The following is an 8,445-nucleotide window of genomic DNA, read 5'->3' as shown; positions in this document are numbered from 1 at the left end:
ATGTCTGGTAAAATTTCCAGAGATTCTCACATTCTCCCTTATTGTGTATTACTGGGATATGTCAGCCAACGTCATTCAACAGGAGAGAGAATGCAGGAGGCAGTCAACTAATGAAGCATGCAGTTGACCATTATAGATCACTTTCTATGCAAGTGTTGCACAGCAATAAATAGAGAAAAACTACCCCATTCGAGTAATTCATTTCAACAATAATCTTAATTTGATTTCGCAAACAATAAGATGGCTTAATTGGAGTCTATTTCTGCCGAGCCTAGGCCTATATAAAATATACCTTTAATGGCTATGAGGCAGGCTATGAGGCTTAACAGAATCTTTCACAATAAAAAAAGTATATGGTCTAATGGAAGTGGGATTGTTTTATTAGGTCTACTTACAATTGCAACTGGCCAAAAATGTAGCATCCTACAAAAAACAATAATTTAAAGAAAAAAAGGTGACATCTGTGTCTGAATGTCTGTATCGGGATAGCCTGCTCCTGTAACGACGGAACACAGAAAATACTGTCCGTTTGATACCTAAATATCCCTGGATAAGCACTCACAATAATGTTAGTATTTACTAAATACAGTTATATAGGCCACTAAGTTACTTACTCAATGGGAAAGGTTGAATTTCCCCTCGGACACGATCTTGTGGATGACGGGTGAGAGAAGCGCAGGCAGTCCACAATTGACTTATGTGAAACCCGGATCCTGTGGTGAGTCTATATTGCATTCATAGAGGAAAACACTCGCAGGTGTAAGTCGATCCAAACATTGCTAGCACATAAAATGCAAGGTTATTTATTGTGCTGTATTCTGAGCATGCCACCCAAAACGCACACAAGGATTCGGCACTCCTGAGCTCATTCCTGATTTGGCTCGATGACTGGAATTCAAATCAGCTCAGTGTGAATTGAATTGAGGCCTAATCCAGCAAGGGTGTCGTTTTCTTAGCAAGGGAGGATATTTCTCAACCTGGGCGGACTGTGAGAGGAACACGTAAAAACGCAATGATATCCTTGGGCATGCTGTAGCCTTCCCATCTGGTGGAGAAGTTGTCCCTCAGCTGCTTGGTGAAATCTTCCATCACCTCTGTGACAATGCTGCGGACTGGTCCCTCTTCCTGTCGTTTCTTCAGTGTGCTGAAATGCAGCAGCCTTCCAGATGACAAGTCCAAATCGAACAACTCAAGATTCCTAGTAAAAACTGCAGATTAAACCCATTTAAGTGACTTAATATGTCCGCCAAAAAAGCCTTGTGTGTAGCTTGCAGTTATAAACGCTTCAATGTTTCTGCTCCGGCCTCTGTCTGGGGCGGGAAGGACACTTTGAAAGTTATATGCTTGGATTTTTAATGACGTCTGAGATTGAATTGTTTGCAAACAGGGATATTTTCATTGCAAATAAGACACATTGGCTCGGGATTTGGAAAATATGGAAAGATGAACCTATCTCTGTACAATCTTCCCTGAAACTTCGATTTTTATTATCCACCTTTCTTTTGATACTTTTCTCTTGCTATCAAACTAATTGTTCTGAACAAATGTTGACGTATAACAAAGAATTGTAGCCTACAGTAGGCTACATAGACCTGTTTTTCCCACCAATTAACGCACAGAGAAATAGACAAAAATAGTATTGAATAGAGATGTGATTTTGTGAGCATATTTATGGATTCATTATGTACTAATCAGATGTGTTAAAAATGTTGTTCAAATTGTAGTGTAGGCCAATGAATTGTGCTAATATTATATTACAACTTATGTTCTGGCCCGACGACTTTTGGCTCCGACACAATTTGGCCCAGGGCCAAACCTAGACGACAAACCCTGATTTGGGGGATGTCTGTAGACACCGCAGGAGTGCAGGGACGGTTTTAAAATTTTCTTTTGGAGAACACTGCAACGATTTCTGAGTACACCACAAAGGCTGCTGCTGGGATAAGAGTATGTTCATCCATGCCTCTCATCTTTGTGTGGGTGAAAAACAAATACAATACATTACATACATAGTGTACCTCACATAAATAGAACACAGAAGCATACAAGGTTATGCAAACTGCAAACAGTTTTGATTTTATTTTATTCAGATCCCCATTAGCTGTTGAAGAATCAGCAGATATTCTTCCTGGGGTCCACAAGCGCCAGTAAATAATTGTAAAAGTTCATAGTGAAATTCAATTCTCCAATCTAATCTCAGGTTAATCGCAAATTAATTATAAAAAAGTAACCTTTATTTAACTTGGCAAGTCATTTAAGAACAAATTCTTATTTACAATAACGGCTTACACCGGCCGACACTGGGTCAATTGTGCGCTGCCCTATGGGACTCTCAGTCACAGCCGGATGTGATGCAGCCTGTATTCAAACAAGATACTGCAGTGATGCCTTTTGCACTGAGATGCTGTGTCTTAGACAGCTGCGCCACTCGGGAGTACCAATATAACAAGTCTATTAAGCCCTCGTCTTAATTTTTTTTAAACAATAGTGTATTGAGCTTAGAGCTGATGGTAATAAAGGATAATGATCTATCTTACCTTCTTCATCTCCAAGGTCTCCATCTTCACAGGGTGTAGTGATGTTGACAGTGAAGGTCTGTTTAGTGACAGGACTGGCAGCTAACCAGCTGTAAATGGAGTTGTAATGTTCTCTCCCTACCTCCAGAGGGAGTAAGAGGTTAGGTTGGTGGTGAGATCAAGTCTCACATGCACCTGTAAGGTCCTAACCGTTAGGACATGAAGAGCTAAACTTAAATTGAGGCTGGTATGTCTTGTCGGTATGTAGGCCTAGGTTGACCTTTTTTTACTTAAATTATGTGCATTTGGTTTATTGATTGCAGCCTAACAGGTGGGAATTATGTTAAAGGAACTATTTGTACTGAACATACCAGTAGCCTATTTTACCGCTACGCCTAAACCTTAAGTGTAATCCTGTATGTCCTAATAATATAATTTAAATGAAAGGACATTGCATAGTCCTACGATGTGGATGCTTTTTTGATTGGGGTAGTCCCGATAGGGGAATTCATTTCATTACATCATTGATGTTTCCTACTGTTGGTTTGTTGTTTTGAAACTATGTGCTTTATTTGCATCACTGCACGAGATAAATAAAGAGAGAGTTAAATAGGGTAGTAAATAGAGCTTTTTCATGGGAGAAGTAAGCTATTACAGGTTGTGGGCTGCACAATATCTCTAACATGGCCTCAGGGGAATTCGTAAGACTACTATATAAATAAACTCAGCAAAAAAGAAACGTCCCTTTTTCAGGACCCTGTCTTTCAAAGATGATTTGTAAAAATCCAAATAACTTCACAGATCTTCATTGTAAAGGGTTTAAACACTGTTTCCCATGCTTGTTCAACGAACCATAAACAATTAATGAACATGCACCTGTAGAACGGTCATGAAGACAGTAACAGCTTACAGGCGGTAGGCAATTAAGGTCACAGTTATAAAAACTTAGGACACTAAAGAGGCCTTTCTACTGACTCTGAAAAACACCAAAAGAAAGATGCCCAGGGTCCCTGCTCATCTTTGTGAACATGCCTTAGGCATGCTGCAAGGAGGCATGAGTACTGCAGATGTGGCCAGGGCAATAAATTGCAATGTCCGTACTGTGAGACGCCTAAGACAGCACTACAGGGAGACAGGACGGACAGCTGATAGTCCTCGCAGTGGCAGACCAAGTGTAACAACACCTGCACAGGATCGGTACATCTGAACATCACACCTGCTTGACGGGTACAGGATGGCAACAACAACTTCCCGAGTTACACCAGGAATGCACAATCCCTCCATCAGTGCTCAGACTGTCCGCAATAGGCTGAGAAGGGCTGGACTGAGGGCTTGTAGGCCTGTTGTAAAGGCAGGTCCTCACCAGACATCACCGGCAACAACGTCGCCTATGTGCACAAACCCACCGTCGCTGGACCAGACAGGACTGGCAAAAAGTGCTCTTCACTGACGAGTCGCGGTTTTGTCTCATCAGGGGAAATGGACAGATTCGTGTTTATCGTCGAAGAAATGAGCATTACACCGAGCCCTGTACTCTGGAGCGGGATCGATTTGGAGGTGGAGGGTCTGTCATGGTCTGGGGTAATGAGTCACAGCATTATCAGACTGAGCTTGTTGTCATTGCAGGCCATTTCAATGCTGTGCGTTACAGGGAAGACATCCTCATCCCTCATGTGGTGCCCTTCCTGCAGGCTCATCCTGACATTACCCTCTAGCATGACAATTCTACCAGCCATACTGCTCGTTCTGTGCGTGATTTCCTGCAAGACAGGAATGTCAGTGTTCTGCCATGGCCAGTGAAGAGCCATATAGCACGTCTGGGACCTGTTGGATCGGAGGGTGAGGGCTAGGGTCATTCCCCCCAGAAATGTCTGGTAACTTGCAGGTGCCTTGGCGGAAGAGTGGGGTAACATCTCACAGCAAGAATTGGCAAATCTGGTGTAGTCCATGAAGAGGAGATGCACTGCAGTACTTAATGCAGCTGGTGGCCATACCAGATACTGACTGTTACTTTTGATTTTGACCCTCCCTTTGATCAGGGACACGTTATCCCATTTCTGTTAGTCACATGTCTGTGGGACTTGTTCAGTTTATGTCTCAGTTGTTGAATCTTGTTATGTACATACAAATATTTACAGCAGTTGACAGTTGACGCAGTTGAGAGTGAGAGGACGTTTCTTTTTTTTGCTGATTTTATGTTCCCCACCATTTAGTATGATACATTACTTTCTGTTTGGGTACATTATGAATGGAATAGTGTGTGTACATTATCACACGAAATAGAGGAAGCTATCATAGTTCCTCTGAATCGGATGATGTAACTTATCATACATTTTGGAGGATGTACAGTGCATTCGGAAAGTATTCAGACCCCTTGACTTTTTCCACATTTTGTTATGTTACAGCCTTATTAAGAATTTATTCAAAAATATATATCTACAAACAATACCCCACAATGACAAAGCAAAAATAAGTTTAGACATTTTTGTAAACGTAAAAAAATGAAATATCACAAGTATTCAGACCCTTTACTCAGTACTTTGTTGAAGCACCTTTGGCAGTGATAAAAGCCCCGAGTCTTCTTGGTTATGATGCTACAAGCTTGGCACACCTGTATTTGGGGAGTTTCTCCCATTTCTTCTGCAGATCCTCTTAAGCTCTGTCAAGCTGAATGGGGAGCGTCACTGCACAGCTATTTTCAGATCTCTCCAGAGATGTTCGATCGGGTTCAAGTTCGGGCTCTGGCTGGGTCACTCAAGGCCATTAAGAGACTTGTACCAAAGACACTCCTTCGTTGTCTTGGCTGTGTGCTCGTTGTCCGGTTGGAAGGTGAATCTTTTCCCCAGTCTGAGGTCCGGAGCACTCAGGAGCAGGTTTTCATCAAGGATCCCTCTGTACTTTGTTCCGTTCATCTTTCCCTCAATCCTGACTAGTCTCTCAGTCAAACATCCCCATATCATGATGCTGCCACAACCATGCTTCATGGTAGGGATGGTGCCAGGTTTCCTCCAGATGGGATGCTTGGCATTCAGGCTAAAGAGTTTGATCTTGTTTCTGATAGTCTGAGAGTCCTTCAGGTGACTTTTGGCAAACTCCAATAGGGCTGTCATGTGCCTTTTACTGAGGAGTGGCTTCTGTCTGGCCACTCTGCCATAAAGGCCTGATTGGTGTAGTGCTGCATAGATGGTTGCCCTTCTGGAAGTTTCTCCCATCTCCACAGAGGAATTCTGGAGCTCTGTCGGAGTGACCTCAGGTTCTTGGTCACCTCCCCGACCAAGGCCCATCTCCCCCAATTGCTCAGTTTGGCTGATCAGCCAACCCTAGGAAGAGTCTTGGTGATTCCAAACTTCTTCCAATAAAGAATGAGAGAGGGCCCTGTGTTCTTGGGGACCTTCAATGTTGCAGAAATGTTTTGGTACCCTTTCCCTGATCTGTGCCTCAACATAATCCTGTCTCTGAGCTCTGCAGATAATTATTTCGACCCCATGGCTTGGTTTCTGTTCTGACATGCACTGTCAAGTGTGAGACCTTTTATAGACAGGTGTGTGCTTTTCCAAATCATGTCCAATCAATTGAATTTACCACAGGTGGACTTCAATCACGTTGTAGAAACATCTGAAGGATGATCAATGGAAAACAGGAAGCACCTGAGCTCAATATTGAGTCTCATAGCAAAAGGTCTGAATACTTATTTAAATAAGGAATTTAAATGTCCAAAAATTTGTTTTCACTTAGTCATTATGGGTTATTGTTTGTAGATTGATGAGGAAAACATATATTTTAATACATTTTAAAATATCTGAATACTTTCAGAATGCACTGTATAGTATTACACGTCTTTCTCTGAGACCAGGTTGCTTGTTGTGTTGTAACAACAAATGAGAATTATGTGGAGAATTCACTTTAGCGGTTAGGAAAAGTAATGACAAAGGTAAGGATAATTTATGTGAAAGGTTAGATGAGAATGCTGTTCATCGACTATTATCAGCTCAGCATTTAACACCATAGTACCCTCCAAACTCATCATCAAGCTCGAGACCCTGGGTCTCGACCCTGCCCTGTGCACTGGACTTCCTGACGGGCCGCCCCCAGGTGGTGAGGGTAGGTAACAACATCTCCACCCCGCTGATCCTCAACACTGGGGCCCCACAAGGGTGCGTTCTGAGCCCTCTCCTGTACTCCCTGTTCACCCACGACTGCGTGGCCATGCACGCCTCCAACTCAATCATCAAGTTTGCGGACGACACTACAGTGGTAGGCTTGATTACCAACAACGACGAGACGGCCTACAGGGAGGAGGTGAGGGCCCTCGGAGTATGGTGTCAGCAAAATAACCTCACACTCAACATCAACAAAACAAAGGAGATGATTGTGGACTTCAGGAAACAGCAGAGGGAGCACCCCCCTATCCACATCGACGGGACAGTAGTGGAGAGGGTAGTAAGTTTTAAGTTCCTACGGCGGACACATCACGGACAAACTGAATATGTCCACCCACACAGACAGCGTTGTGAAGAAGGCGCAGCAGCGCCTCTTCAACCTCAGGAGGCTGAAGAAATTCGGCTTGTCACCAAAAGCACTCACAAACTTCTACAGATGCACAATTGAAAGCATCCTGTCGGGCTGTATCACCGCCTGGTACGGCAACTGCTCCGCCCACAACCGGAAGGCTCTCCAGAGGGTAGTGAGGTCTGCACAACGCATCACTGGGGGACACCACCCGATGTCACAGGAAGGCCATAAAGATCATCAAAGACAACAACCACCCGAGCCACTGCCTGTTCACTCCGCTATCATCCAGAAGGCGAGATCAGTACAGGTGCATCAAAGCAGGGACCGAGAGACTGAAAAACAGCTTCTATCTCAAGGCCATCAGACTGTTAAACAGCCACCATTAACATTGAGTGGCTGCTGCCAACATACTGACTCAACTCCAGCTCACTTTAATAATGGAAATTGATGGGAATTTATCAAAAATGTATCACTAGCCACTTTAAACAATGCCACTTAATATAATGTATATGTATATACTGTACTCTATATCATCTACTGCATTGTGCCATCTTTATGTAATATATGTATCACTAGCCACTTTAAACTATGCCACTTTTATGTTTACATACCCTACATTACTCATCTCATATGTATATACTGAACTCGATACCATCTACTGCATCTTGCCTATGCTGTTCTGTACCATCACTTATTCATATATTTTCATGTACATATTCTTTATCCCTTTACACTTGTGTGTATAAGGTAGTTGTTGTGGAATTGTTAGGTTAGATTACTCGTTGGTTATTACTACATTGTCAGAACTAGAAGCACAAGCATTTCGCTACACTCACATTAACATCTGCTAACCATGTGTATGTGACAAATAACATTTGATTTGATTTGATTTAGATGAATTGGGATAAGGTTAGAATAATGGTTAGGGGAAGGGTAAGCTAAAATGCTATAATTTACCCTGATGCAACTTAAACACACAACCTTTGGATTGCTAGACGGTCGCGATATACACCCTACCCATCCTCCTCAACCAACCTCCCTCCAATTTATTTTTCTTAAGTAACCTTCTGTCTTTATAATCAATACTAATTATTGGAGGTGAAAAGATTTAAGTAAAATACCAAACGTCTTTCCATTGAGTCCATAACTACAGAGCATGCCAACACTTGATTGGTTGTTTTGATTCACAAGACATCTGGAACAATGATTATAAACTCCACATTTACAGTGTCTGTGATTGTTAACTGATTAATCTCTCGTTAGAATTGATCTGAGTTAATTAAAGGGTATTTTCCTCTGAAAGATGACTTTCCTTCTCTCCAATTACTTTTTCTCACACTAATACAGGAACAGTATAGACTTGTTTGTGTTACCCATTTCAATGAAGTTTGAGGACAATTCCATCTATGATGATGTA

This window comes from Salvelinus fontinalis, chromosome 5 (genome assembly GCF_029448725.1).
Source record: "Salvelinus fontinalis isolate EN_2023a chromosome 5, ASM2944872v1, whole genome shotgun sequence".
NCBI classification, from domain to species: Eukaryota; Metazoa; Chordata; class Actinopteri; order Salmoniformes; family Salmonidae; genus Salvelinus; species Salvelinus fontinalis.
Note: the sequence above shows the minus strand (reverse complement) of the source record.